At 38.2% G+C, this 27,694-nt stretch overlaps 1 long non-coding RNA gene across 2 annotated transcripts in view; it reads left to right on the top strand.

Annotated features, from left to right (window-relative positions):
• The first annotated feature begins 8,234 nt into the window (after positions 1–8,234).
• LOC126086644 (uncharacterized) overlaps positions 8,235–27,694 on the top strand; it is a 216,366-nt gene continuing 196,906 nt past the window's right edge. Inside the window, exons 1-3 of one of the 2 annotated variants that reach the window (XR_007519566.1) lie at positions 8,235–8,494; positions 10,369–10,444; positions 26,383–27,012. This is a non-coding gene — a long non-coding RNA (uncharacterized LOC126086644). Of the gene's footprint in view, positions 8,521–10,368; positions 10,445–26,382; positions 27,013–27,694 lie in introns of both variants that reach the window. The other variant, XR_007519565.1, reaches the window with a different exon arrangement.

Raw genomic sequence — 27,694 nt, 5'->3', positions numbered from 1 at the left:
GAATTAAAATTAGTAAATTTTAAATTAATTTAAATTTCAAAAGATTCCATAAAGACAAAGCCACAAACTAGGTGGATATATTTACACCACAGAAACAGACTAAGGATTAGTATTCAGAATATATAAAGAAGTTCTATGAATTAACAAAATTCAAACAGCAATAAAAAATGGGCAAAAGACATGAACAGGTATTTCACAGAAGGGGAGTGTAGAAATGATGTGGGGGCGGTATTTGACTGACTCTAAGTGGGAAGAAAAATCAAGATCAGCAGCCCAAGGCTGATTCTTATGAGGCAAATGTCAAACATGCCTCCTCTCTCTGCCATCTTTACCAAGTCTGACACCAGCCATCTCTCCCATAGTACTCTCTACTGGGTTCAATAATTCATTGCAATGGCTACACAGAACTCACAGATCATACTTACAATTGTGGGGTCTACTAGGGAAGTAACAGTTACAATTCAGGCTCAAGAACTCTCTGGATGCAGTTCTTCCATCAGGACAGGCTCTCTCCAGCTGTGCGCCCAGGCATGCTTCCCCTGGCCATCAGTCTCTGCCCAAAGGCACTCAGCTTTCTCTCTCCATGGACTGGGAAGTCTACCACACAATCTCCTGCTGTCAGGTCTCTGATGCTGGGTCTCTCCCTCTTTGGTGGTGGGCTCATCTCTGCTCTGGAATTGACTCTCTTTTAAGGCAAAATTGACCTATCCCCTTGGTAGGTCACAACTATCTTATCACACAATCACCTGCATGAGAGTTACAAGACATGGCTAGAAAGACCAAACACAAAAGTAATTAATCTACTGCAAGGAAACACATGGGACGTTAACTGCATAAAACAAGAAACCTCTTTATGATAATGCAATTTATACACTTGCTTGATAAATATACAATGTCTGATCATACCTAGTGATGGTGAGTATGTAGATGAAGGGGAATTCTCAAATGTTTTTAGTGAGAGTATACACAGGTTCAACAAGTCTGAGAAACAAGTTGGTGTTATTTTGTAAAGTTGTCCATGCACATACTCTATAATGTAGCAATTTTATCCCCCCATGCATTGTATGTCATAAAGAAATATTTGTTCATGTGTCCACAAGTTATGTATAGGAATATTTACATTAGCATAATATTGCAACAAATTGGAAATAACATGATACCCTTAGGAAAATGGACAGATACATTATAGGATATTCATGTAACAGAATATCTACGTAACAATGAAGATGAACTAAACCTATGTACATGAACATGAGTGAATCTTAACAATGTAATGCTGAGTGGAAAAAAAAAAGACACAAAATAAATTTTATAAATTTCAAAGATAAGCAATAATAAAAATAGATACAGAAAAGCAATACTACACTATGGGTGGAGATTGAAGACATTATGCTGAGTGAGATATGTCAATCACAAAAGGAAAACCACTTCTTCTTTACCCACTTTTTTCTTAATTGCATTTATTTTTATCTCAAATTATATTGTATTCCTTTATATACTTACAGGCATACCTCAGAGATGTTGCAAATTTGGTTCTAGACCACCACAATAAAGTGAATATCACAATAAAGGGAGCCACATAAAGTTTTTGGTCTCCCAGTATATATAAAAGTTACTTTTGCACTATACTGTAGTCTATTAAGTGTACAATAGCATTATGTCTAAAAAAAGCACATAACTTAATTAAAAACACTTAATTGCTAAAAAATGCTAACCATCTGTCTTAGTCATCTGGTGCTGCTATAACAGAAATACTATACGTGGATGGCTTTAACAAAGAGAAGTTTATTTTCTCACAGTAAAGTAAGCTAAAAGCCCAAATTCAGGATGTCAGCTCCAGGAGAAGCCTTTCTCTCTCTGTTGCCCTTCTCATCAATCTTCCCCTGAACTAGGAGCTTCTTGGTGCAGGGACCCTAGGTCCAAAGGATGTGCTATGCTCTTGGCACTGATTTCTTGGCAGTATCCTTCCTGTCTCTCTGCTGGCTTCTATCTTTTATATTTCAAAGAGATTGCCTGAAGACACAATTTAATCCTGTAGATTGGGTCTTGCCTCACTAACACAACTTCCGCCCATCCCCTCTCATTAACATCATAGAACCAGGATTTACAACATGTAGGAAAACCACACGATATTGGGAATCATGGCTCAGCCAAATTGATATACACATTTTTGGGGGGACACAATTCAATCCATGACACCATCATCTGTGCCTTCAGTGGGGTCACAATATTTTTTGCTGGTGGAGGGTCTTGCCTTGATGTTGATGGCTACTGACTGATCAGGGTGGTGGTTGCTGAACGTTGGGGTGGCTGTGGCAATTTCTTAAAATAAGACAACGATGAAGTTTGCTGTATCAGTTGACTCTTCCTTTCACGAAAGATTTCTCTGTAGCATGTGATGCTGTTTGATAGCATTTTACCCACAGTAGAGCTTCTTTCAAAATTGGAAACTATCCTTTCAAACCCTGCCACTGCCTTATCAACTAAGTTTATGTAATATTCTAAATCCTTTCTTTTCATTTCAAAAATGTCCACAGCATCTTCGCCAGGAGTAGATTTCATCTCAAGAAATCGCTTTCTTTGCTCATCCGTAAGAAGCAACTTCTCCTAAAGTTTTATCATGAGATTTTAGCAATTCAGTCACATCTTTAGGCTCCACTTCTAATTTTAGTTCTTACTATTATCACTTCTAACCACATCTGAAGTTGCTTCCTCCACTGAAGTCTTGAACCCCTCAAATTCATCCATGAGGTTTAGAATCAACTTCTAAACTCCTGTTAATGTTGATATTTTGATCACCTCCCCTGAATCATGAATGTTCTTAATGGCACCTAGAAACCTTTTCAGAAGGTTTTCAATTTACTTTGTCCAGATCCATCAGAGGAATCTCTATTTGTGGCAGCTATTAAAAAAAAAAAAAAAAAAAAACAATGCCGTCGAGTCGATTCCGACTCATAGCGGCAGCTATAGCCTTATGGAATTTATTTCCTAAATAATAACACTCGAAAATAAAAATTACTCCTTGATTCATGGACTGCAGAATGAATGTTGTGGTTAGCAAGCATGAAAACAATATTAACTTCCTTGTACATCTCCATCAGAGCTGTTGGGTGACCAAGTGCCTTGTTAATGAGCAGTAATATTTTGAAAGGAATCTTTTTCTCTGAGCAGTAGGTCTCGACGGTGGGCTTAAAATACTCAGTAAACCATGTGCTGGCATTCAGGCTTTGTTGTTCCATTTATAGAGCACGGGGACAGTAGACTTAGAATAACTCTTGAAGGCCCTAAGATTTTCAGAACGGTAAATGAGCATGGGCTTCCACTTAAAGTCACCAGCTGTATTAACCCCTCATAAGAGAGTTAACCCATCCTTTGAAGCTTTGAAGCCAGGCATTGACTTCTCTCTAGCTGTGAAAGTCCTACATGGGATTTTCTTCTAATATTAGGCTGTTTCGTCTACACTGAAATCTGTTGCTTGGTCCAGCCCCCTTCACCAATTATCTTAGCTAGGCCTTCCGGATAGCTTCTTGCAGCTCCTATAGCAGCACTCGCTGCTTCACCTGGCACCTTTATGTTATGGAGATAGCTTCTTCCCTTAAACCTCATGAACCAAACTCTGGTAGCTTTAAACTTTTCTTTTTCAGCTTCCTCACCTCTCAGCTTTCACAGAACTGAAGAAAGTTAGGGCCTTGCTCTGGATTTGGCTTAAGGGAATTTTGTGACTGGTTTGATCTTCTACCCAGACCACTAAAACTTTCTCCATATCAACAACAAGGCTGCTTCACTCTCTTACCATTTGCGTGCTCACTGGAATACCACTTTAAATTTCCTTCAAGAACTTTTACTTTGCATTCACAACTTGGCTAACTTTGGTGTAAGAGGCCTAACTTTCAGCCTGTCTTGGCTTTTGACACACCTTCCTCACTAAGCTTAATCATTTCTAGCTTTTGATTTTAAGTGAGAGACATCCCATGCTTCCTTTCATGTGAACATTTAGAGGCCATTGTAGGGTTATTAATTGGCCTAATTTCAATATTGTCATGTCTCAGGGGATAGGAAGGCCCAAGGAGAGGGAGAGAGAAAGGAGAACGGCTGGTCAGTGAAGCATTCAGAACATAAACAACATTTATCAGTTAAATTCGCTGTCTTATATGGGCATGGTTCATGGTGCCCCAGAACAATTGCAAACAGAGATCACTGATCACAGATCACCATAACAGATATAATAATGAAAATATTTGAAATGTTATGAGAATTACCAAAACATGACACAGAGACATTAAGTGAGCATATGCTGTTGGAAAAATTGTGCGGATAGACTTGCTCCACACGGGGTTGCCACAAATTTTCGATTCGTAAAAATCACAGAATCTATGAAGTGCAATAAAGTGAAGCACAATAAAATGAAGTATTCCTGTATTTATCTTTTAAATGTTTTCCTCCACTTGATAGTAAGGTCCATATGCCTATTATTTCCCATTTGACTCCTTCCTATCCATTTTCTGTACTTCTTGATCCTGTAATATGCTCTCAGAGACTGAAGACTACATCATCTTGGCTCCTTTACTCTTTCACTCCCAGTTGTCTTTGACTACTTGGAAGCTGGTTAGGAGACAGCAGTGGAGGAGGAGAGACAGATTATAGTGTTTTGTTCCCCCATTTTCCTTGTCTTTGGGCAGTGCCTGTATTTCTTTGTGACTATAGCTTTTTCCAAGCAGCTCTTCCTCCACATCTCAAAGTCTCATTGGCTTCTAGAACATTAACTGCCCTTTGCACCTTCAACATTACTTGAAGTAGTGGCTTCTCATTGTTCCTGGATTCAAGGTACCTCAACCTCCCTTGTTGTTTCCCTAAACCCTACCCAACATTTCTAAATAGCTAGTTCTTTTATTAAACTTACTTGATTTGTACCATCTGGGGTGAATTTTGATTCCTGCCAGCATCTTAATACCCACTTGGTCTGTCTCCTTCACTGCTGTTTTCTCAAAATGCAGAATATGCCTGATGCAGTAGAAACTAAAAAAAAGTGAACAAGTCAAAGAACTCTCAGTTGCTAAATAATAGAATTACTATTCCTTAAAGTTTGAAAGGAGTTTGATGGGCATGTGAGTCAAACTTTTTTTTGTATAGATGTGGAAATCGGGATTTGAGGAAGCCAAGTTCAGACAGTGCTGGAGAGGACATTTAGGCCTCTACTCACAGCACTGGGTAATACTACATGGCTTCTTTAATATAACACACCGCCAATAATTACCACATGATTGTGTCCTACCAGCAGCAGCTGATTGGGCCAAGGTTAGAAACTGACTTCAGGATAATCACCTATTGGTTAGCAGCAGCCCATGAGATGTTCTGGCATGAGAACTTTGCTCAAACACGTTGATGGTGACTAATTAACATTTACCAAATTCTATTCCTTGAAGAACTTGAATGCAAAATCCAGGTAGAGTGTTCCAGTTGGTAATAAGGGCTAATGCTGAAAAAGATACAGACGTAAGTAACAGAGATCATAAAATGGCAGATGTCATGAGAAGCTTTGGGTGTGTAGAAGTTGTGAGTACATTCAAGTTCAAGGTACAAATACCATGATGACGCAGGAACTAAAAGATATCCAACAGTAAAGATACAGAAAGGAGCTGAGTCATCGTACTGCCAAGAGATTGTCTAACTAGAGAGTGACAAGTTAATGTTGGAGGCAAAACAACTTTGGATCCTAAATTGCCTTCCAATCTTCAAATTCTATTTTTCTCCTGTGAAAATCAGAATATAACTAAGTTATCAAGGATTCCCTTTGTTCTTTTTTGATATATATTTTTACAACAGAACCCTGATTATTTGAGGTTCTAGCAAACACAAAAAGTGGAAAACCAAAGCTTATGGCTCCTGGTCTGGTATTCTTTCTACTACATCTCTCATGTTCAGTTATGAACCAAAAACAAAAAAATTTTTTTTAAATTGTGGTAAAAATATATATTACAAAACATTTCTTAAATTATCAATTTTTACATGTAAAATTCAGTGACTGATTATGCTCATCATGTTGTGCAACCATGACCACTGTCCTTTTCCAAATTATTGTACCACCATTAACAGAAGCTCAGTGCCCCTTAGGCAATGACTCTCCCTTTCCTCTTCCCACTTACCCCTGGTAGCCACTAATGAGCTTTGGTCTTTATATGCTTGCCTACTTCATTTAAGTGGGTTCATACAATATTTGTCCTTTTGTGACTGACTTATTTCACTCACCAGAATGATTTCAAACTTTATCCATGTTGTAGCAGGTATCAGGACTTCATTTCTCTTTATAAATGAGTAATATTCCATTGTATGTATTACCACATTTTATTTATTTATTCACTTGCTAGTGGAAATTTATGAGCTCAAGTATAACAATGATTTTAAGGATGGCGCAGGGCTGGGCAGTGTTTCATTCTGTTGTGCATAGGGTAGCTATGAGTCGGAACTGACATGATGGCACCTAACAACAACAACAACAAATGGACGTTTAGGTTGCTTCCACCTTTTGGGTATTGTAAATAGTGCTGCAATGAACATTAGTGTAAAGTTCTGAACAAATTTTGATCTTATTTTTGATTTCTTTATATTCCACCCTCATTGAAAGAAAATTAAAAAAACTTTCTTTGATAGTTTTACCATACAATGATTGCAATCTAATTTTTTTCTCTTTGATATTATACTTGTAACTTTTGGAAAACTTGGACAAAAACCGGAGGTAATACAGAGGATAAGCTCAAATTTTTCAAAATGTCATTATTATTATCAGTTTTTTTTTTTTTCTACAGATGCTCTGAATTACATGTTAGGTGCTTTTGAGTCAATTTTGACTCATAGTGACCCCATACCACAGACTAGAACTGCCCCATAGGGTTTTCTAGGCTGCATTCTTTACTGGAGTAGATCGCTAGGTCTTTCTCCCTTGAAGCTGCTGGGTGGGTTCGAACTGACAACATTTTTGATGAGCAGCTGATCGCTTAAGTGTTGTGCCACCATGGCTCCTTAAATTACACATAGGAAGCTAGAAAAAACATTTCTGTCTGGAAGACAATGGTAAAAAGGATTACATAAAATATCAATTATTTCATTTGTCCAAAATTTTAATCCCTAACATCTAAAATTATGGATGGAATTGTGCTGAGAGTAGATTTTAGAAGGAGGGGCAGTTTGACAGGGGAGCAAGACAGAGATGAAGGGATAACACAGAGTGGTGGCAGCATGGGCAGCGGCAGCATTGGGGGCATGTGAAGAGCAGCTTGCACAGATGACAAACTCTTTCGGACTGATTCATAAAGGAGTGATTAGTATGAGAGGAATGTAGGGGGGTGCTATTTATCTTGATTGTCCCAAAGCCCTTGACAGAATATTTTCCTGAAGGCGTTCTCACAAAAAAAGTGAACTCAAATTACCTTAAAAATTGGCTGATGAGTCCAAAGTAAAGAAAAATGATAAATGGCAAATGCATCTAGTTATAGGAAAGTACCTGAAAATGGCAAAGGAATTGGTGTCATTGTTAGTCTTCTTTCACATTTCCAAAAGTTACCTGAAAGTAGTTGTAAAAAAAATATGCAGTGACTTAAACTTGCTGTGTGTTCAACACTGAGTTAGGTACCCTGAATGCAGTAACCATATAGTCTGAGCAAAAGTGAGGAAAAATTCCATGTTGCTTCCGGGGGCAAGAGGTTGCAAGATGCCATTTGGAGGCCAACATACTGTTATTTCTGGCATTGTCTTTATTGTACACAGGAATTTCAAGAATACTTTTAAATCAGAGGAATTCTGGACCTAGGCTATCAAGCAGTGAGATTTATGATCCCTGATAACAAGGAGCTTAGAATTTAGTACAGGAGATAAGACATGCTCACACATACCATAAACAGGATAAAGCAGTATTAGAAACCAAGAGTTGACAGAGTGTAGTAACAGTATCTCTGGTTCTCTTGATTCCTTTTCTTTCCCTCCTCCAACCCTTTCTTTGTCCTGTAACCTGAGAAATTTCAAAATGTAAATTGGATCAGGCCATTAACCTTAAAATCTTTCAAAGACCTTCTGTTATGATTTGAAAATAATTCAGAGATCTTCTTTATCACTGTATTTTCTAACCTGCCCTTGCCCATAACTTTCAGATTCGGCATATTATAGGAACTTAATGCCTGCTGTAAAAAATGAAAGGATGAATGAATAGATAATGAGTATATACACACAGATATATATATAAACTGTTATCTTAATTTTAGGAATGTAGCAATGATTCTTATCAATAGGAGTGATTAACTTGGCTGACCTACAACACGTACTTTAAAACATCGGTTGTATTTTTAGTACTTGGGTCTAATTCTATTACGTATTTCATTTTGACCACATTATAACTTATGGTAGCTTATAAGGTTGTGTTAATTATGTTCTGCACAATTTCAGGGAGCACCTGCAGAGCTGTACATGGGAATCCTGAGAACCCTCTCATACATACAGGAGATCTGTAAGTTTCTAGGGCCTTGAGAGCAGGTACTTAGCTTTATTCATCTTTTTATCCCCCATAGTGTCAGTTTTTATACTGAAGATGGAGTTGGGAATTAATCCACACCTATTGATTTAATGGAGCTATAAGTAATCATAAATGTTCTTATACGTTCTGATTTTGAGTTGTTTCCAAAATACAAATTAATGTTTTAATAATACAAAGTAGAGGGTCAGTGAAAAAGAGGAAAACCCTCAAAATGATGGATTGACACAGCGGCTGTAACTGGGCTCAAGCATAACAATGATTGTGAGGATGTCGCAGGACCGGGCAGTGTTTTGTTCTGTTGTACATAGTGTCACTATGAGTTGGAACTGACTCAACAGCACCTAACAATAAGCTGCTCAGGTCCTCGGACAAAAGCTGAACAAAAAAATCAGCTATTGAAAACCTTATTAAGCACAGTTGTACTCTGGCACAACACGGGGTCACCATGATTCAGAATCGACTTGATGACAACTGGTTGGTTGGTTGGTAGTTGGCCAGGTATCACAAAATTGTAAGGTAGAGGATCATAAAAATGATTCCTGTACACATTAAATTTTTTATTTTAACGTAAGAGATTCAGTGTACGTTCATTCACCAATCTATTGAGGTGGGGATAAGGCTTATTCTTTGGGTATGGGTCTATTGATTGAGTTCCTATTTATCTTTGTTACACCGCCCATAAGCATAAGGCATGATCCTAAATTCCCATCTTATTAAAAGTCGAGTGACAATTTAGAGATACTTCTGATGCAACATTAGTGTGGGATTCTTTTAGGTTTTTTTTTTTCTTTTAATTTCCCTTCCCTTCAACACTATAAAATTGTCCTGTCTATGACTAACTTGACTGAATTTTCAAGTGAGTCACCTATCTTTGAATCTTTTCTAAAAATTCCACTTTGAATTGATAGAAACAGGAATTCTATTTTCCCTCACTTAAATATAATTAGCTTATTAAACACTAAATTAAATTACATAATTATAATTACTTATACAATCAACATAAATAGATTGGGAAGAAACATAATTGACTCTTCACAAGCATGTGACTCAACCGTAGAAACAGACGGTGAGCATCCTAAGGGTATTAGCTGTGAACGTTCACTCTGCAATAGCGAGCTGTGAGTAAGTGGAGTTTAAACTAGAGGTCAGATCAGAGACACTATTATATCCACACATAGTAATTACACGAATAACCAACAATATCTAAGTAATGAATATGGCCTGAAGGAGTAAAGACAACATATCCTAAAAGGCCTCAGATGTTAGGCTACAGAGACCTTGACCCCCTAATCTACTGGTCTTCACTTGAGGATGGCTTTAAGATGAAGAACAGAGGCCATTATATTTGTGATTCAAGATCTTTTGTACACTTTTCATTTAGGGAAACGTTAACTTAAAAAAAAGTGGTGACTGCGATGGTTTTCTAGAGCAAATGGAAAAAGTGTGAAGTTCAAATATACTTGGAAAATTCACAATCATTTACACTTAGATGCTAATGGTGTTAATGAAAATAACTTTTGCATATAGCACATTTAAAAGGGTTTTCAGGAACGTTATCTCATTTGAGCCTTACACCCTGTGAGTGCACCCTGTGAGCGAGGTTCTAAGACGAGGAAGTGGAGGCAGAAGTAGATTCAGTGATTTGTCTACGGTTTCACAAAATTAATATACAACTGCAATTCAAATCACATTATTTAACATTTTTTTTCCCCTAGTCAACATGTTGTACAATAAATTGTTCTGAGCTGAAAGGCTCAACAGGAAACAAAGCAATGAATTATTATTATTTTACCCTTAACTCCATTGCTACACGTTTACTATCTTAAAATGCCTTTTGCTCTGTACAGGTTTGTCTTCCCTACAAGACTGAGCTACCAGGGAACAGCGATCATGTCTTGTTTGAACATACGCCCTCTTCATCTAGTACGTGTCTGATGGCATATTTATTTTGCTGAGCTGAATTCTAAGATGTGGGTTCTTATCCATCTTAGGAATATAATAAATTTTAGGAGCATGTTATATTATTTCCTGACAAAATCTGGTATTTTGTCAAAAAGGAAGAAAGGAGAAACTTGGAGAAGTGAGGAGGAAGATTAATTCAGTGCCTTTTCAAGAGAACATCGGGTTATGATTTTTTATGTCACAAAAATTATCTTTACATTTGTAGCTCTTATGTTTACTTATTAAATCTGGTTTTTCTACTTTTAATTCACAATATCATTCTTTGTTTTCATTAATTTTTTTTCATGCTAATTTCTTTGGGTGTTTTAGTTATTGTTTTTCTAACTAGTCGAGTTTAATATTCATTTTTTTTAATATTAAAAACAAGGTTTTGAGTTTGTTTGAATACAGATTTGGTATGACTCATCAGCTTTTTAAAGAAAAACAACTTTATGTGTCTTTTTTTCTGATAATAAAATTTATTCAATACAGAAAGGCATGAACAAGAAAATAGAAGTCCCTCAAGGTCTTATCAATAGAGCAAGGATTTTCAAACTCTGCCCCACAGGCCACAGGTTATTGGAACATAACCACACTCATTTGTTTATGTATTATCTGTGACTGCTTTTGTGATATAGTCTAGTAGTTGTATCAGAGACTAAATGACATTCAAAGTCTGAAATATTTACTATTTATCCTTTTATGGGGCAGTTCTACTCTGTCCTATAGGGTTGCTATGAGTCGGAATCGACTCGATGGCAACGAGTTTGGTTTGGAGTTTTATCCCTTTACAGGAAACCCTGGCGGCAAAGTGGTTAAGTGCTACGGCTGCTAATCAAAGGTTTGGCAGTTTGAATCTGCCAGGCGCTCCTTGGAAACTCTATGGGGCTGTTCTACTCTGTCCTGTAGGGTCACTATGAGTCGGAATCGACTCGATGGCACTGGGTTTGGTTTTCAGTTTTGGTATCCCCTTACAAAAGAAGTTTGCCTACTGTTGAGTAACAGAAAACCAAGAGCATTTAGTCTCTCTCTTTGTCTATCTCAGTTTATCTTTGAAGTCAAACACTGATTTATCTATCTTTCTGTCTGTGGTTAATATTGTGGGTGGCCTCCCTAATGTCTATTTTTCTACTACTTTCTTACTTACAGAAATGTGACTAAGGGAATCAAAGAGTACAGGGAAAATACCTAATTTTCTAGACATCCTTTAATTAAGAGAGGTGTTCTGAACAATGAAGTTCCATCAGTCACTGATATCTACAGAGCATACTACCACAAAATTACTGGGCTAAATAATAACTAAAATTTCTGCTAATATGGGCTTGTCTGGCCTGATCATTCCTGGGCTCATTCATGTGGATTGGCTGGGGGTTGATTGGTCTAGGAAGGCCTCAGTTTGGACTTCTCAGCTCTTCTCCATTTGTCTCTCCTATCTCTACAGTTGTCTAGTTTAGCAAGTTCTCATGATAGTGTCAAGTGGTCCAAGAGAGAAAGCAGATATGTGCAAGTGCTTTTTCCAAGTCACTGCTTGTGTCCACTGTATTACTGTCCTGGTGGTCAAGTCAAGTCACATGGCCTACCCCCAAATCACAACTAAAGGGCATGAATATGGGAGACGTGAAAACTTGGATCCATAAATGCAATTAGTGCAATCAACTTACCGGATAGCTATAAGTAGAAATCTAACCCTTCCCCCAAAAAGAGAGAACATATTTCTTCTGCCTGGAATAGAGATGTGAGGTCTGGTGGTGTGGTCATGGTCTTGTGACTATGAGGTAACAAGCATGAGGGCAAAGGTCTATATGTAATTATGGTGGAGCAGAAAGAGAAAGATCCTGCATTCCTGATGGCATTTTTGAGGTTATTATGTAAGACAAAGAAATCCCTATCTGATTTAGCTACTAAAGTAAGGTTTCTGTTATATATTAAAAACATTTTTGTCAGTCGAAAGTTTACCCACAGCATTTTCCATTGCTACATATAGATTTAGCTCATTTTGAAAAAATGGCTTCTAATGTATGGCTATGGTGAAACTTGCTTAAGCAACCTGTTGAAAAATATTTAGGTAATGTCCAGATTTTCACCGGTGCAAATAATGCTTTTGTGATCACCCTCACACATAAATCTTTGCATGTTTTTTTAAGAATATCTGTGGGATATACTCCTGGAAAAGGAAGCACTGGGAGAAGGAACACATTCACTTTACATTTTTATACGTAGAGTGAGATGATCCTGCAGAAAAAATTGGTACTGATTTCCACTCCTAGCAACAGTTTCTGAGTACACAATTTCCGAGTACACAATTTCCCCACAGCTTCTCCAAGACTGGGTATTAGTAATCTTTAAAAATTTGGCCAATCTATTAGAAAAATATATACCTCACATTATGTAATTGATAGTTTATTGATTTTTATTGAGACCTCTTTTCACACATGTATTTGTCATTTACATTTCTTTTATGACTTTTCTGTTTATTTCTTTTACCCATTTTCCTTTTGGGGTACTTATCTTTTTCTTATGATTTAGTATTAGCAATCTATATAATATGATTACCTATCTTTTGTGTTTTACAAGTTGTATGTATATATATTCTCCCAGTGTGTCTTTTTTTTTTTTAATGTATCTTTTCCATAACAAAGTTCAGTTTTATTCTGAAAATTCTTCCAGGTTTTTGGTATGGTTTCTAGGTTTTGCTCATGCTTATAAAGCCTTTCTTACCATTATAAACATTTTTGAAATGTTTTCTTAGCACTACTTTTGGGGTTTTTAAATACAGTTGTCTTTAATCCACTTGGAATTTGTGTGTGTGTGTATAGAGTGTGAGTAGAAAAATAATTTTGCTTTGTGTGAGTGACTAGTATTAGTAAAGTTGGTTTTTATTTTGTATGTTTATCTGCATATCATCTTTGCCATGGCAAGTATTATTTTGAGTCTTATTTTGACTTTAAAAAAAAAAAAAAAAGAAAAGAAAAATTTTATCTTCCTCTCCATGATCTGAAAATGCTGAAATAATACCAGAGTTATTTTTTAAGGTTTGCAAAGATTTACTATGAAAAATGGCAGTCTTGAGGGAGTAACTTAATTTCATTCATAGTTTTTGGTCTGTATAGGTTTTTTTTATACTTTTTGGGATTTCTTTCGATATTTTATATATATTTTTAGAAAACTATCAGTTTTCATTCATGGTTTCAAATTTATTTTCAGAGTGCTATTATATATTTCTCTATACCGTTAACTTTTTTCTTTGCATTTTCTTGTTTTTAATGTGCACTTATACTTCTTCTCTTCTGATGGTTAGCTAGTGATTGATCTACTAAAATGATTTTTTTCACACCTATGTCTCTATTTACTTTCATATATATTGACCAGTCCCAATTTTACTATTTTCTAATTCATTAATTTCTGGTGTTATCTTTATTCATTTCTTCATTTTGCCTTTCTTAGAAATTTTCTTGTTGCCATATTTGTTCTAAGTTCTTGGAATGAATGTCTTATTAATTTTATTCATTATTATTTACTGATATAAGTATTTAAGGTGCAGTACGATGAATTACTTAATGTGCCCTTCTAACCATGGTCTTTGTGACTCACACATAATAAGTGAGCAAGATTATGTAAATAAGATACATGGAACCTGTGATGGCTCGAGTTGTATGTCATCTTGGCTAGGCCGTGAATCCCAGTATTTTATGACTGCCCTCCATATTATGTGTTGTAAATCCTAACCTCTACATGGTGGCATAGTGGTTAAGAGTTCGGCTGCTAACCAAAAGGCTGCCAGTTCAAATCCACCAACATCTCCTTGGAAACTTTATGGGGCAGGTCTACTCTGTCCTGTAGGTTCGCTATGAGTTGAAATTGACTCAACAGCGACAGGTACATGTTAATGGGGCAAGATAGGTGTGGGGAGTATCTTGAGTCACAGCCTTAGAGGAAGGTGTGACTCAAGTCCCACCCTTACTCAAGTTATGCCCTTCCCTGTGACGTGGCCTAAATCCAAAGTACATATGTGAGTGCCCTGATGGGACACACTCTGCATTTAGATCCCATGTGTGTGATTGTTTAACCTCCGGTTCTGGGGACTTGAGCCACCGTTCTGCTGTCTGACTTGCTGATTATGGGATTTGCTGGCTTCTGCAGCCCCATTGGCTGATGGCGTATTGTCTGACCTGGCTGGCCAGCTTCCATAGCCTTGCGAGCCAGCACCTTTCGGTCTGACCTGCCAATTGGGGTTCATCAGCCCCTGCAGCCATGTGGTTTGGGGGAAGCCTACACCTGACCCACCAATTTGGGACTTGCCAACCTTATATCAGAGTGAACCATTTCCTTGATACTGTCCATGAGTTCTGAGATGTTGCAGCAAATTATGGAACCCAAAGATGGGAGGGAAAGTATGGAGAGGAGTATTTGATGTTAGAGATGATGGAGTGGTACAGCAATTTGGAAAAGTTGGATATTTGGGACATCTTTAGCCTCTGCCTCATAGGAACTAGCTTTGTGCAGATCCTTACGAAAGAAATTATTCCTTTATAAGGGTATAAATTTTCCTTTATGTACAGCTTTGGTCATATGTGTTAGTTTTAAAAAAGAAGTGTTTTATTTCCATTATTTTCTAATTATTCTGTAATGTTAACTTTGGTTCTTTCAATTATAAATTTTTTGAGAGGGAGTTTTTATGTTTTTAAGAGGATAGGTAGTTTGGTTTATATTTCAATTCTATTTGTTATTATTTGCAAGCTTATTGAATTCTAGATGAAGAAAAGATCTGCATTATTTCTATTTTTATATCTATGTTTTTCTTGTGGCTTAATATAGGCCAACTTTTATAAACAATCTACAGGTACCTTAGGGTGAATTCTCTATTTTTATGGCCATGTACAATATATATATATATAATATATATATAATGCTATTATATATGTTGTATTTTTTTGTAAATATATACACGTGCTATATATCTATTACATTGTCATAAAATTGGAGAATATTTGTATGTTGCATTTTGCCATAAAATATATGTGAATATATATATAAGCATTATTATAAATATAAATCAGCATTATTATATGACTCAGCATAATTCCCTTTATCTGAAGCCCCAGTGAGGCTCTGAAAGCAGATTTCTGGGCCCCATTCCTAAAGATTCTGCTTGGATAAGTCTAAAATCTAGAGCCATTACTGGAATAAGCATGCATCCTGCCGAGTGGGAGTTTGGAATGGCTCAGAGGAAACCCTTGTGCGTGCAGATCCTTTGTTTGACATTTAGGGTTGATTTACTCTGCTCAGCTGACTTTGTTAAGCAACAACACAGCTGCCTACATCTTTTGCTCCTCCTCCCTTTCTGACCTCCAGGCCGTTTCTCAGCATTAGAGGCATAACGATATGTGAAAACACAGTGCCCTGTCTCCATGTTGTGAATTTATTGTTCGGGTAGTAGCCTTTCTTAATGTCATTGGACATAGGGTTTTCTCTATTTCACATGTTTTGCTATTCTGATGGTTTTAAAGAGAGATCATTTTGTCCATATTTTGCCAAAGTTATTCTTTAAAACTTTTTTTAATATTGCTATTTATCCTATTCATCTCAGTCTATGATCTTAACTTCTATCCATTACTTTTATCTGTTACTTTACAAATTTGTATTTTCTTGAGAGTTCAAAACATTTGCTGCCTAAAAAATCTAGAAGTTATATTCTTAAACTTGCTTTGGCATGCTATATTTATTTTCTTATTTTAAAATATTATTCCTGCATAATTGCCCACTCCCCCTTCTATACTATTTTATTTAAATAAAGAAATCAAATCCATTACCATCAAGTCGATTCCAACTCATAGTGACCCTATAGAACAGAGTAGAACTGTCCCATAGAGTTTCCAAGGAGCAACTGGTGAATATGAACTGCTCACCTTTTGGTTAGCAGCCAAACTCTTAACCATGGTGCCACCAGGGCTCCTTTCTTTAAATAGCACAGGTTTATAGAGGTTTCATTCCTCCCCTACAACAATTTGTTGTTGTTGCTAGTTACCGTCCAGCCAATTCTGCCTCATGACTACCCCACGTGTGCGGAGTAGAACTGCTCTACAGAGTTTTCAAGGCTATGACCTTTCAAAAGCAGATTGCCGGGCCTGTCTTTTGAGGTACCTCTGGGTATGTTAAGACTGCCAACATTTTGGCTAGCAGTCAAGCATTTAAACATTTGTGCCACCTAAGGACCTTTCCCCCAACAATCGTGTGGGTTCATTCTTGGGTTCACTACCTACTTCCCAGAGGCTTGTTCAGATCCTTCCCTTAAAATACATGTTGGGCAATTTAATTTTGTTATACTTCAGATAGTACACACTCCATATACTCAGATATTTAGCTGGCTGAGGGTGGTAGAAAGATAGCCGAGTCCCTTGTCAGTCACAACTGGGTAATTTAATAAATTCTGTGAATGTTTTCTTGATGTTTGAATGATGGTACCAGGGTTCAGTTTGGAAAAGTAGAGATGATCCTTGCCTGCCAAGGGACATAAACATTCGTTATGGATTATTTCCCTTCTTCAGAGTGAACTCGTCACATTAGTGAGAGATTGCTTGGGCGGAATGTCCCACGGCTTGTGGACTTCGTGTTTGGGAAGGCGTGTGTGTTCTTTTCCACCATACCTGCTCTCATTGCTGTTGGTTGAGAGATGTGAAAATGGCAGACATTCAGCTAGTTTCTGTCCCATGAGAATGGCCTCATCTCTAGACTTTTCCCCTTTACCACATGCTTTGACAGGAATACAATCTACTATTTTCAGAAAACGCTATTTTCTGATGAGAAAACTAAGGCATAGAGAGGTGAAGTCAGTCAAGCCGTTCTAAGTGGAGATAAGGATGTGAACACAGGCAACCTGGCCCCACAGCCTGGGCTCTTTACTACTTTGTTATATCTTCTCCCGACTAATACTTTTTGAATGCTGAGGATACAGAGCCCTGAGCTGGCAGGATATCATTATATGATTTCAGGGAGAGCATGACATTTTTAGATCTACAGATAATACATAAACCTCATTTAGGTAGAGTGCTCACTATCCTCCCACTTTTATGGGTTTCTCAGTTTATATCCTTGCTGCTATCTTTCCCTGCTCATTCTCTCATGGAAGCACATATGAGCACTGTAATAGGCAAAAGGCATTCAGCCAGCGAGAGCAGAAAAAGAACAGAGATAGGAACTATCCACAAATTGAATAATCAACCTCTGGATAATTGAAAATTGATTAAATAGTGTCATAATTTCTTTGTTCATTTTCTAGGAGACATACCTAAGACTTTCTAGGAATAATCTATGACAGGGTAGTTGTTTTGTAACTTTGGTTATAGGTCTACGCTTTCAAGTGTCTGCTGAAGATCCGATGAAAAAGAAGCCATTAATTAATCAAGCTTCTTTTTTTTCCTTCAGTTTTTCCTTTTCTTCTAATTTCAGTTGATATTTTTCTAGGGTACAGGGACAGTGATGCTTCAATTGGCTCAGGGGAGCAAACAGAGAGCATTTTCCTATAACGACTCAGACAGAGGTCAGTTGCAGGTTTGCGTTGTTCATCAGCACAGGGTAAGGCATTTTCTTTTCTTTTTTCTTTGAGCTTGACATCAATATGAGGCAATTCAAGCTCCCTCTGCAGCTTTCAGTGATTGATTTCTGAAGTAGGGGAAGCATCCTTTCACTGCATGAGGATTTGCATCTACTAAGACCTCTGCAGGGAACTGGTGGGGCACGAAGCATTTATCTCGAGGTTTGTTTCTGGGAGACTTGGAAATCTTAAAAACCTACTCAGACAGCTATATAAATGTACTCTGACACCTCTAGACTATCGGGGATAGCAGGTACAGGGCACTTCAGTCTCCTTTGCTGCAGCTGGGACTGACAAAGCTCATAAATCAGGTTCTGTTGACCACATCCAGCCTTTGAATTCTTTTGGATCTTCTGTACACTAATAGCATACTCCCCAAGGCTAAGGCTAAATAATCCAAATTGAGAAGAACAAGCAAGTAAACAAACCTAAACCCAAACCAAACCCATTGCCATCGAGTCGATTCCGACTCATAGCAACACTATAGGACAAAGTAGAATTGTCCCATAGGGTTTCTAAGGGGTGGCTGGTGGATTGGAACTGTGGACCTTTTGGTTAGCAACCATAATGCTTACCCACTGCACCACCAGGGCTCCAAATAAACAAAGGAACCTCTCTTTAACACCCTTGCGCAGAGCAGTAAACCATCCGGGGAGCCCTTACAGTCTTGACTTTTCCTCTCCCATTCAACAGGGCTCTCAACCATCCTACTAGATTTTGTCATGTTGTTTAGCTCTTCCCTTCATTACACAAATAAGACACTTAAATCAAATCATAGCTGTAATTATGCCTGTGGCAAAAACTGAATAGAAGTAAAATCTAGCAGTATGGAAGTAGTGTCTTTGTTTGGCTTGAACTCAGCTGCTGATTTTTGGTAGAATCACAGTCTGATTTCCTTCACATCCATTTAGATTTCTTTTTGCCTCCTGGGCCTCCTCCTCCACTATGGACACCCTATAGTAATAAGAACAACTATTTATTGAGAACCTACTATGTTTTGGGTTTTGGTAGACTATGTTTCTAGGTATTTTACATTGTTACCTTTAAATCTCCAAAAAGGCCTAAGGCATATATAATAATTCTGTTTAAGAAATTGAGATTGAACTAGTAAGTTATGGAGCCTAAATATGAACCTGTGACTTTGCTCAAAAATCCATGTTCTCTTCAATATTTTCTCCAAGTAACCATGGGAATGTCAATTTATGTAAAAAGGAGAATCTTTACATAAATAAAAGCTTGCAGGGTTTGGGAAGGATATCCATAAAACTCCCATATAAACACTTTGATTTTAATATTTCTCATACAGTTTCACATTTAGTTTTTGTAAGATTTTCTTGCTTAGGTTTTTGCTCTTTGCAGAGTCTATTTCTACATAGCATGACACAAAAGGAATGTGTCAATGTTTAAGATACAACAACCCCTGTATAGATAAATGTAGATAACAAATCCAGATAATCCAGGTCCTAGATGGTGCCAATGGCTCACGTGCTCGGTTGTTAACCAGAAGGTTGGAGGTTTGAGTTCGCTCAGAGGCGCCTTGAAAGAAAAGCCTGGTGATCTATTTCTGAAAAACCAGCCATTGATAACCCTACGGAGCACAGTTCTACTCTGATAATGCACGGGGCTGCCATGAGTTGGAATTAAATTGACAGCAACTTTTTTTTTTTGAAAAGGTAGAGAAACACACAATTTTGTAAATTAAAAAGGCTTAAATAAACCTCCCCCAAACTCCAAAAGCAGGAGAGGAGCTCTAGTACCTTTATAAATAAGAATAAACATTTGAAGAGTTCAGATGTTGCAAATCCAGTTATTCCCTTTCTCAGGAAACGCATGGGTTCTGTTTGCAGTGAGTGACTGTCAGTGTGTACATTCATTAACAACTCTGTCTCTTCTTCCTCCTGTTCCATATCCTTCTCATGATAAACTCGCACTTATTTGTATGTAGGGGGTCTTCTTTATAGCCGCTGTTTAAACTTGAACAGTAGATTTGAGAACCTGAACCCAAAACCCAAAAACCCACTGCAGTTGAGTCGATTCTGACGTATAGTGACCCTATAGGACAGAGTAGAACTGCCCCCACAGGGTTTCCAAGGAACGCCTGGTGGATTCAAACTGCAGACCTTCTGGTTAGCAGCCATAGCACTTAACCACCGTGCCACCAGGGTTTCCTTTGGATGATTAAAAAGTCAATAATCTCTTTTAATTATGCTATTTTAATAATCAGGGGTAGGGACAAAAGCTGAATTGGTAGAGTTAAGAAGAGAGAAGTAAAAAGGCTACACCCATGTGAGCTATTCTTGTATTTATTTAATTACTCATTGTTCTGATATTCTTTCCTAATCAACCCATTTAAGGTCTGTTCCAAAACTGATTTTAGTACATATGTGGTTAATTACATTGAAAATACTGAAAATTATAGAAAGGTCTTTTCTAACTAAGGCTAATATTTTCCTCCTCAAGACTAAAAAGACTGCAGTATTAGGACAATTTTCAGCAGAGCATTTATTACACATAGCACAATCTCCCTGGGTATGCTGACTAAGTAACTTTGTTTAGAAGGAGATACATTATTGCTTCAGACTCAAAGAGGTGAGCTGGGAGTAAAGAAGAAAGCAAATTACGAATAAAATGCATTATCTATTTGTGTATGTGTTGTTGTTGTTAGGTGCCGTCGAGTCGATTCCAACTCATAACGACCCTATGCACAACAGAGCCAATCGCTGCCTGGGCCTGCACCATCCTTACAATGGTTGTTATGCTTGAGCTCATAGTTGCAGCCACTTGTCAATCCACCTCATTGAGAGTCTTCCTCTTTTCCATGTACCCTGTACTCGGCCAAGCATGATGTCCTTCTCCAGGGACTGATTCCTCCTGACATCATGTCCAAAATATGTAAGATGCAGTCTCTCCATCCTTGTCTCTAAGGAGCATTCCGGCCGCACTTCTTCCAAGACAGATTTGTTTGTTCTTTTGGCAGTCCATGGTATATTCAATATTCTTTGTCAACACCACAATTCAAAGGCGTCAACTCTTCTTCGGTCTTCCTTATTCATTATCCAGCTTTCACATGCATATGATGCAACTGAAAATACCATGGCTTGGGTCAGGCGCACCTTAGTCCTTAGGGCAACATCTCTGCTCTTCAACACTTTGAAGAGGTCCTTTGCAGCTGATTTGCCTAATGCAATGCGTCTTTTGATTTCTTGACTGCTGCTTCCCTGGCTGTTGATTGTGGATCCAAGTAAAATGAAATCCTTGACAACTTCAATCTTTTCTCTGTTTATCACGATGTTGCTCATTGGTCCTGTTGTGAGGATTTTTGTTTTCTTTATGTTGAGGTGTAATCCATACTGAAGGCTGTGGTCTTTGATCTTCATTAGTAAGTGCTTCAAGTCCTCTTCACTTTCAACAAGCAAGGTTGTGTTATCTGCATAACGCAGGTTGTTAATGAGTCTTCCTCCAATCCTGATGCCCCGTTCCTCTTCATATAGTCCAGCTTCTCGTATTATTTGCTCAGCATACAGATTAAATAGGCATGGTGAAAGAATACAGCCCTGATGCACACCTTTCCTGACTTTAAGCCAATCAGTATCCCCTTGTTCTGTCTGAACAACTGCCTCTTGATCTATGTAAAGGTTCCTCCTGAGCCCAATTAAGTGTTCTGGAATTCCCATTCTTCGCAGTGTTATCCATGATCTGTTATGATCCACACAGTTGAATTCCTTTGCGTAGTCAATAAAACACAGGTAAACATCCTTCTGGTATTCTCTGCTTTCAGCCAGGATCCATCTGACATCAGCAATGATATCCCTGGTTTCATGTCCTCTTCTAAAACCAGCCTGAATTTCTGGCAGTTCCCTGTTGATATACTGCTGCATCCATTTTTGAATGATCTTCAGCAAAATTTTGCTCGCCTCTGATATTAATGATATTGTTCTATAATTTCCACATTTGGTTGGATCACCTTTCTTGGGGATAGACATAAATATGGATCTCTTCCAGTCGGATGGCCAGGAAGCTGTCTTCCGTATTTCTTAGCAGAGATGAGTGAGCACCTCCAGCACTGCATCTGTTTGTGGAGACATCTCAATTGATATTCCATCAATTCCTGGAGCCTTGTTTTTTGCCAATGCCTTCAGAGCAGCTTGGACTACTTCCTTCAGTACCATCGGTTCCTGATCATATACCACCTCTTGAAATGGTTGAATATCAACTAATTCTTTCTGTTATAATGACTCTTTATATTCCTTCCATCTTCTTTTGATGCCTCCTGCATCATTTAATATTTTCCCCATGGAATCCTTCACTATTGCAACTCGAGGCTTGAATTTTTTCTTCAGTTCTTTCAGCTTGAGAAATGCGAGTGTGTTCTTCCCTTTTGGTTTTCCATCTCCAGCTCTTTGCACGTGTCATTATAATACTTTACTTTGTCTTCTCTAGAGGCCCTTTGAAATCTTCTGTTCAGTTCTTTTATTTCATCAATTCTTCCTTTTGCTTTAGCTGCTCGACGCTCAAGAGCAAGTTTCAGAGTTTCCTCTGACATTCATCTTGGTCCTTTCTTTCTTTCCTGTCTTTTCAGTGACCTCTTGCTTTCTTCATGTATGATGTCCTTTATGTCATTCCATAACTTGTCTGGTCTTTGGTCACTAGTGTTCAATGCGTCAAATCTATTCTTGAGATGATCTCTAAATTCAGGTGGGATATACTCAAAGTCATATTTTGGCTCTTGTGGACTTGCTCTGATTTTCTTCAATTTCAGCTTGGAATTGCATATGAGCAATTGATGGTCTGTTCCACAGTTGGCCCCCTGGCCTTGTTCTGACTGATGATATTGAGCTTTTCCATCATCTCTTTCCACAGATGTAGTCAATTTGATTTCTGTGTGTTCCACCTGGCGAGGTCCATGTGTATAGTCGGTGTTTATGTTGGTGAAAGAAGGTATTTTCAGTGAAGAAGTTGTTGGTCTTGCAAAGTTCTATCATTCGATCTCTGGCATTGTTTCTATCACCAAGGCCATATTTTCCAACTACTAATTCTTCTTCTTTGTTTCCAACTTTCACATTCCAATCACCAGTAATTATCAATGCATCTTGACTGCATGTTCGATCAATTTCAGACTGCACTGATAAAAGTCTTCTGTTTCTTCATCTTTGGCCCTAGTGGATGCTGTGTACATTTGAATAATAGTTGCATTAACTGGTCATCCTTGTAGCCGTATGGATATTATTCTGTTACTGACAGCGTTGTACTTCGGGATAGAGCTTGAAACGTTCTTTTTGATGACGAATGCAACACCATTCCTCTTTGAGTTGTCATTCCCAGCATAGTAGATTCTACGATTGTCTAATTCAAAATGGCCAGTACCAGTCCGTTTCAGCTCACTAATGCCCAGAATATCGATGTTTATGTGTTCCATTTCATTTTTGACGATTTCCAATTTTCCTAGATTTCCTACCTGGGGGGCTCATCTTCCAGCACTGTATCAGACAATGTTCCGCTGCTATTCATAAGGTTTTCACTGGCAAATGCTTTACAGAAGTAGACTGCCGGGTCCTTCTCCCTAGTCTGTCTTAGTCTGGAAGCTCAGCTGAAATCTGTCCTCCATGGGTGATCCTGCTGGTATCTGAATACCGTTGGCATAGCTTCCAGCATCACAGCAACACACAAGCCCCCATAGTATGACAAACTGACAGACACGTGGTGGAATTGTGTGTATGTGTGTATGCATATTTCCCTGTCTATGAAACTCAACGAGCTTAATAGGGTTAGTTGTTCATAGTGTCCCTTTGTGACTGCCAAACAGACCAGATCTAGAAGTCCGCAGTCATAGATTAACTCTCCAGAATAAAGTAGGGCATATTTTTATAGGCGACACAGGACCACATCACCTGGAAATGCCGAGTGAACTGGTTTTAGGAAGGTGGAGTCAGACCTCTGTAGCCTCTGCTGTGCATTCATCTAATTAGAACCAATAACAGAAATGGCAATGGATAAAATTGTGACTTTTTGACATCTAGGGGAACATTTTCACAAAAGCAAGGCATACCGACTCTGGATTGGAGACCGGAGTTCAAGTCCTCACAGTGCTACTTGTGTGATTTTGAACAAGTTACTTCACGTCTTGATGTGTTTCCGCCTTGCATAGAAAAACAATAACATCTGAGCTGCTGTCCTACAGAATCACTGTTAGGGCTAGAAGTTCATCCTTAAACAGCTACATGTGCTAAGTGGCTAGTATTGTTACTATTTCTGTTGAGACTGATGCTCTACTTTGCATCACAAATATTTCCTCGTTTGACCTGTCAGCCCAGAAAATGTTAGTGATTGAGAACTCTAGACAACATCCTTTCATTTTCATTTTATAGACCAAAACAAAAAAATCTTCAAAAACAAACAAAACCTTCCCCTGCACAAAACACCACCACTACCAAAAACAAAACAAAACAGCAACAACAAAAACTCAAAACCAAACTAGGAAAAATGATTTGTCCAAAAGAATATATAACTGGAAAGCCTTAGATAAAACCACTGTGTTGTACTTGCAGACTTTACATAGTTATGTAGCATGACCAAAGCAGGTACTCAATAATTAGACATTTTAATGAGAAAATAAGTGCCATCTTTTTCAATTCCAGCTCGTGCTGAAAAGAACAAATCAGTCTTAGAAGAAATACAGCTAGAATGTTCCTTAGAAATGAGGATGGTGAGACTTTGGCTCACTTACTTTGGACATGTCATCAGGAAAGACCAATAGCTAGAAAGGGACATCATGTTTGTTAAAATAAAGTGCCGACGAAAACAAGGGAAACTCTCAATGAGACAGGTTGACACAGTAGCCTCAACAATTGACTCAAACATACCAACCATCATGAAGACGGCACAGGACCGGGGAGCATTTCGTTCTGTTGTATGTACGGCCATCATGAGTTGGTGCTGACTTGATGGCAACTGATAGCAACGATAATAGAGCTGAAAGGAATCTTTCTTAGAACTTATGTAGTGGATTGATCCTCATAGACCCCTGCAGCCCTAAGTGCTCTGTAAAGGCACTGGAGAGACCACACAAGGATAAAAGAGGGGCTCTGAACCTCAAGTCCTTCTTTAAATATTTGTTTTCATCTGTCACATTTTGGGTTTACCAGCTAAAAAATAATATGAAGAAAGAATTCTGAAAAAAAAAACGAAGTTTAAAAGAAATATTCTAATGTTACTTACTAATCTTATAAATGAAGAAACTGAGACACAGAGAGTTAAGTGACTTGATTTTTTTTTTTTTTTTATCATTGTCTAGCTTGTCAGTTGATTCTAGTGGGGACACAAACCCATCATTAACATCAATAAGCCTGAGGGTGGGTCTGTGTTCAGTTATTGGGTCTCTTCTACAGGTAATTACCTCAAACACAAGACTACAACCATGAGTGGCTCCTATCTGCTTTGCCCATTCTGGGCACTGCAGTCTGACTGAAGTAGCAGCTGGGGTCTTCAATCAGATTAGTCATCTAAAACTATTTCTGAAGACAATGTTTAGACAATTAAAGAAATGATAATGACTAAACCCACCTCATGGAATAAAAACTCTATATTGTTCTGTCAAGCTAATTTAAGCATAATTAAAAACAAGGGACTCTAAAGAATATAAAGCAGGCTTCGATATTAACTTCTGAGTCTCTCTTATTGGAAATTGATAAAAATCCTTAGTCATGTATCATTAAGGGAATTATCTCTGTTATGGTCCAGTCTAGATGTCTCTTCATCATTCATATTCGGCTGATATCATTCATATCCCACCCCAGACTGGGATGACGTTTTCACTTTTTCCATCAAGCTTTTAGTCATAATTACAGAGAAATTGTAGACTCTGCATCTGCAATTGCTCAAAGATTATACTGTAAATCAACTGATTTCTAAGAAAGCTTCAATTCTGAAAAATGCCTGTTGTCAGTTAGGAAATAATGATGATGTTGACATTAATAGGCAATGCTTATTGAGCACTGCAATGCTTCAGCCAGGTTACAGATTGACAGGAAGAGGCCACCCCTTCCCCAATATGTGGACTGCAAGGTTAGATTCAGTTCTTGATTTAATTATCCAAGGATGCAGACCTAATCAGAAGGGAGGTGACCACAAAGGATAGGAGCAGATACAGCATATCTCAGCATAGCTTCCTTGGCTCCCTCCAAAAACAAACAGGAGCCCACAGCTGCCAGGGGTGTGGTCCATACAACGGCAGCAAAACTTCGTTCTTGTTGTATAACTGCCCTTCAATATTCAGAGTTTACTTCATTTTCCAGAAGGATTTATCTAGCAAATTGTTTGCTTCTATTTAAAGGAATGTCAACAAACACCGGGCTCTTCTGGTTCTTGAACCCAGCTCAGCATTTGTAAGGCTTCGTCTTCATCTGTTTGACCTCTTCAAAAGACAGTATTGTATTGGCAAATCTGCTGCAAAAGACTTCTCTGAAGTTTTACAAAGTGAAGATGTCACTTTGATGACTAAGGTGCACCTGACCCAACCCACAGTCCTTTCGATTGCCTCATATGCCTTTGAAAGTTGGAAGATGAAAAAGAAAGACAGAAGAATTGATGCATTTGAACTATGACATTGGTGAAGAATTTTGAATATGCTGTGAACTGCCAGAGAAACAAACAAATCAGTCTTAGAAGAAATATATCTGATGTTCCCTAGAAGCCAGGATGGTGAGACTTCAACTTGCTTATTTTGGATAAGTTATCAGGAAAGGTCAGTTGCTAGAAAAAAACTTCCTGGTTGGTAGAGGAGGGGGCCAACAAAAATGAAAGAAACCATCCATGAGGTGGATAGACTCAAGAGTTGCAACAATGGACTCCAACACACCAATGATCCTGAAGATGGCGCAGGACCAGGCAATGTTTCATTCTGCCCCACATGAAATCACTGACTGACTAGCAACTGACAACAGCAACATCTTCACCCAGGGGGGTAAGCAATGTCAGTGCCCAGATCCCTGAATGGTATCTTTGCTGCCAGGTTTGCAGGGCTCTGGGTAAGGCCATTTTCCACTGAAGGCTCACCAGGTGCCAGCACTTCATGAAGCACTTTCATGGATCATCTCATTCAGTCCTCATAAGGGGCTATTATAGGTTCACAGACATTACTCAAAACCCTTAGGACCAGATAAGTTTTTCACTTCAGAACTTTCAAATTTCAGACAGCAAATATGATGCGTATGCCATATTTTTAACTTGCACCCCCCCATGGGGTCTGAGAGAGCGCCCAATAAACAATCGCTTTATATCTCTGTGGCACAATGTAAGGAGATTCATACTACGTAGGATGAACGAGGACTAGGAATTGCCTTACCTCAGCTCAGTCAGGGTTGCCGCCTGCTGAGCTTGTGCCATATACATGAAACGTCTTTTGTTTCTAAGAAAGTTTTGAAATTTATAATGCAGATTAGGGTTTGCAGACTTATTATCTTCATCTTGCAATGAGGAAACTGAGGCTTAGAGAGGTTAAGAACCTTGCTCAAGGTCACACAGCTAGTAAATTAAAAGTTGTTGATTTGTCACCTGCCCTTGAGTCCACTCCTACTCGTGCAGACCTTCTGAGTAAGAGAATGAAACATTGCCTGGTCCCGCATTACCGTCACAATCGTTGGTGT

This window comes from Elephas maximus, chromosome 1 (genome assembly GCF_024166365.1).
Source record: "Elephas maximus indicus isolate mEleMax1 chromosome 1, mEleMax1 primary haplotype, whole genome shotgun sequence".
NCBI lineage: Eukaryota > Metazoa > Chordata > Mammalia > Proboscidea > Elephantidae > Elephas > Elephas maximus.
Note: the sequence above shows the minus strand (reverse complement) of the source record. Positions and strands in the feature narration are given on the sequence as shown.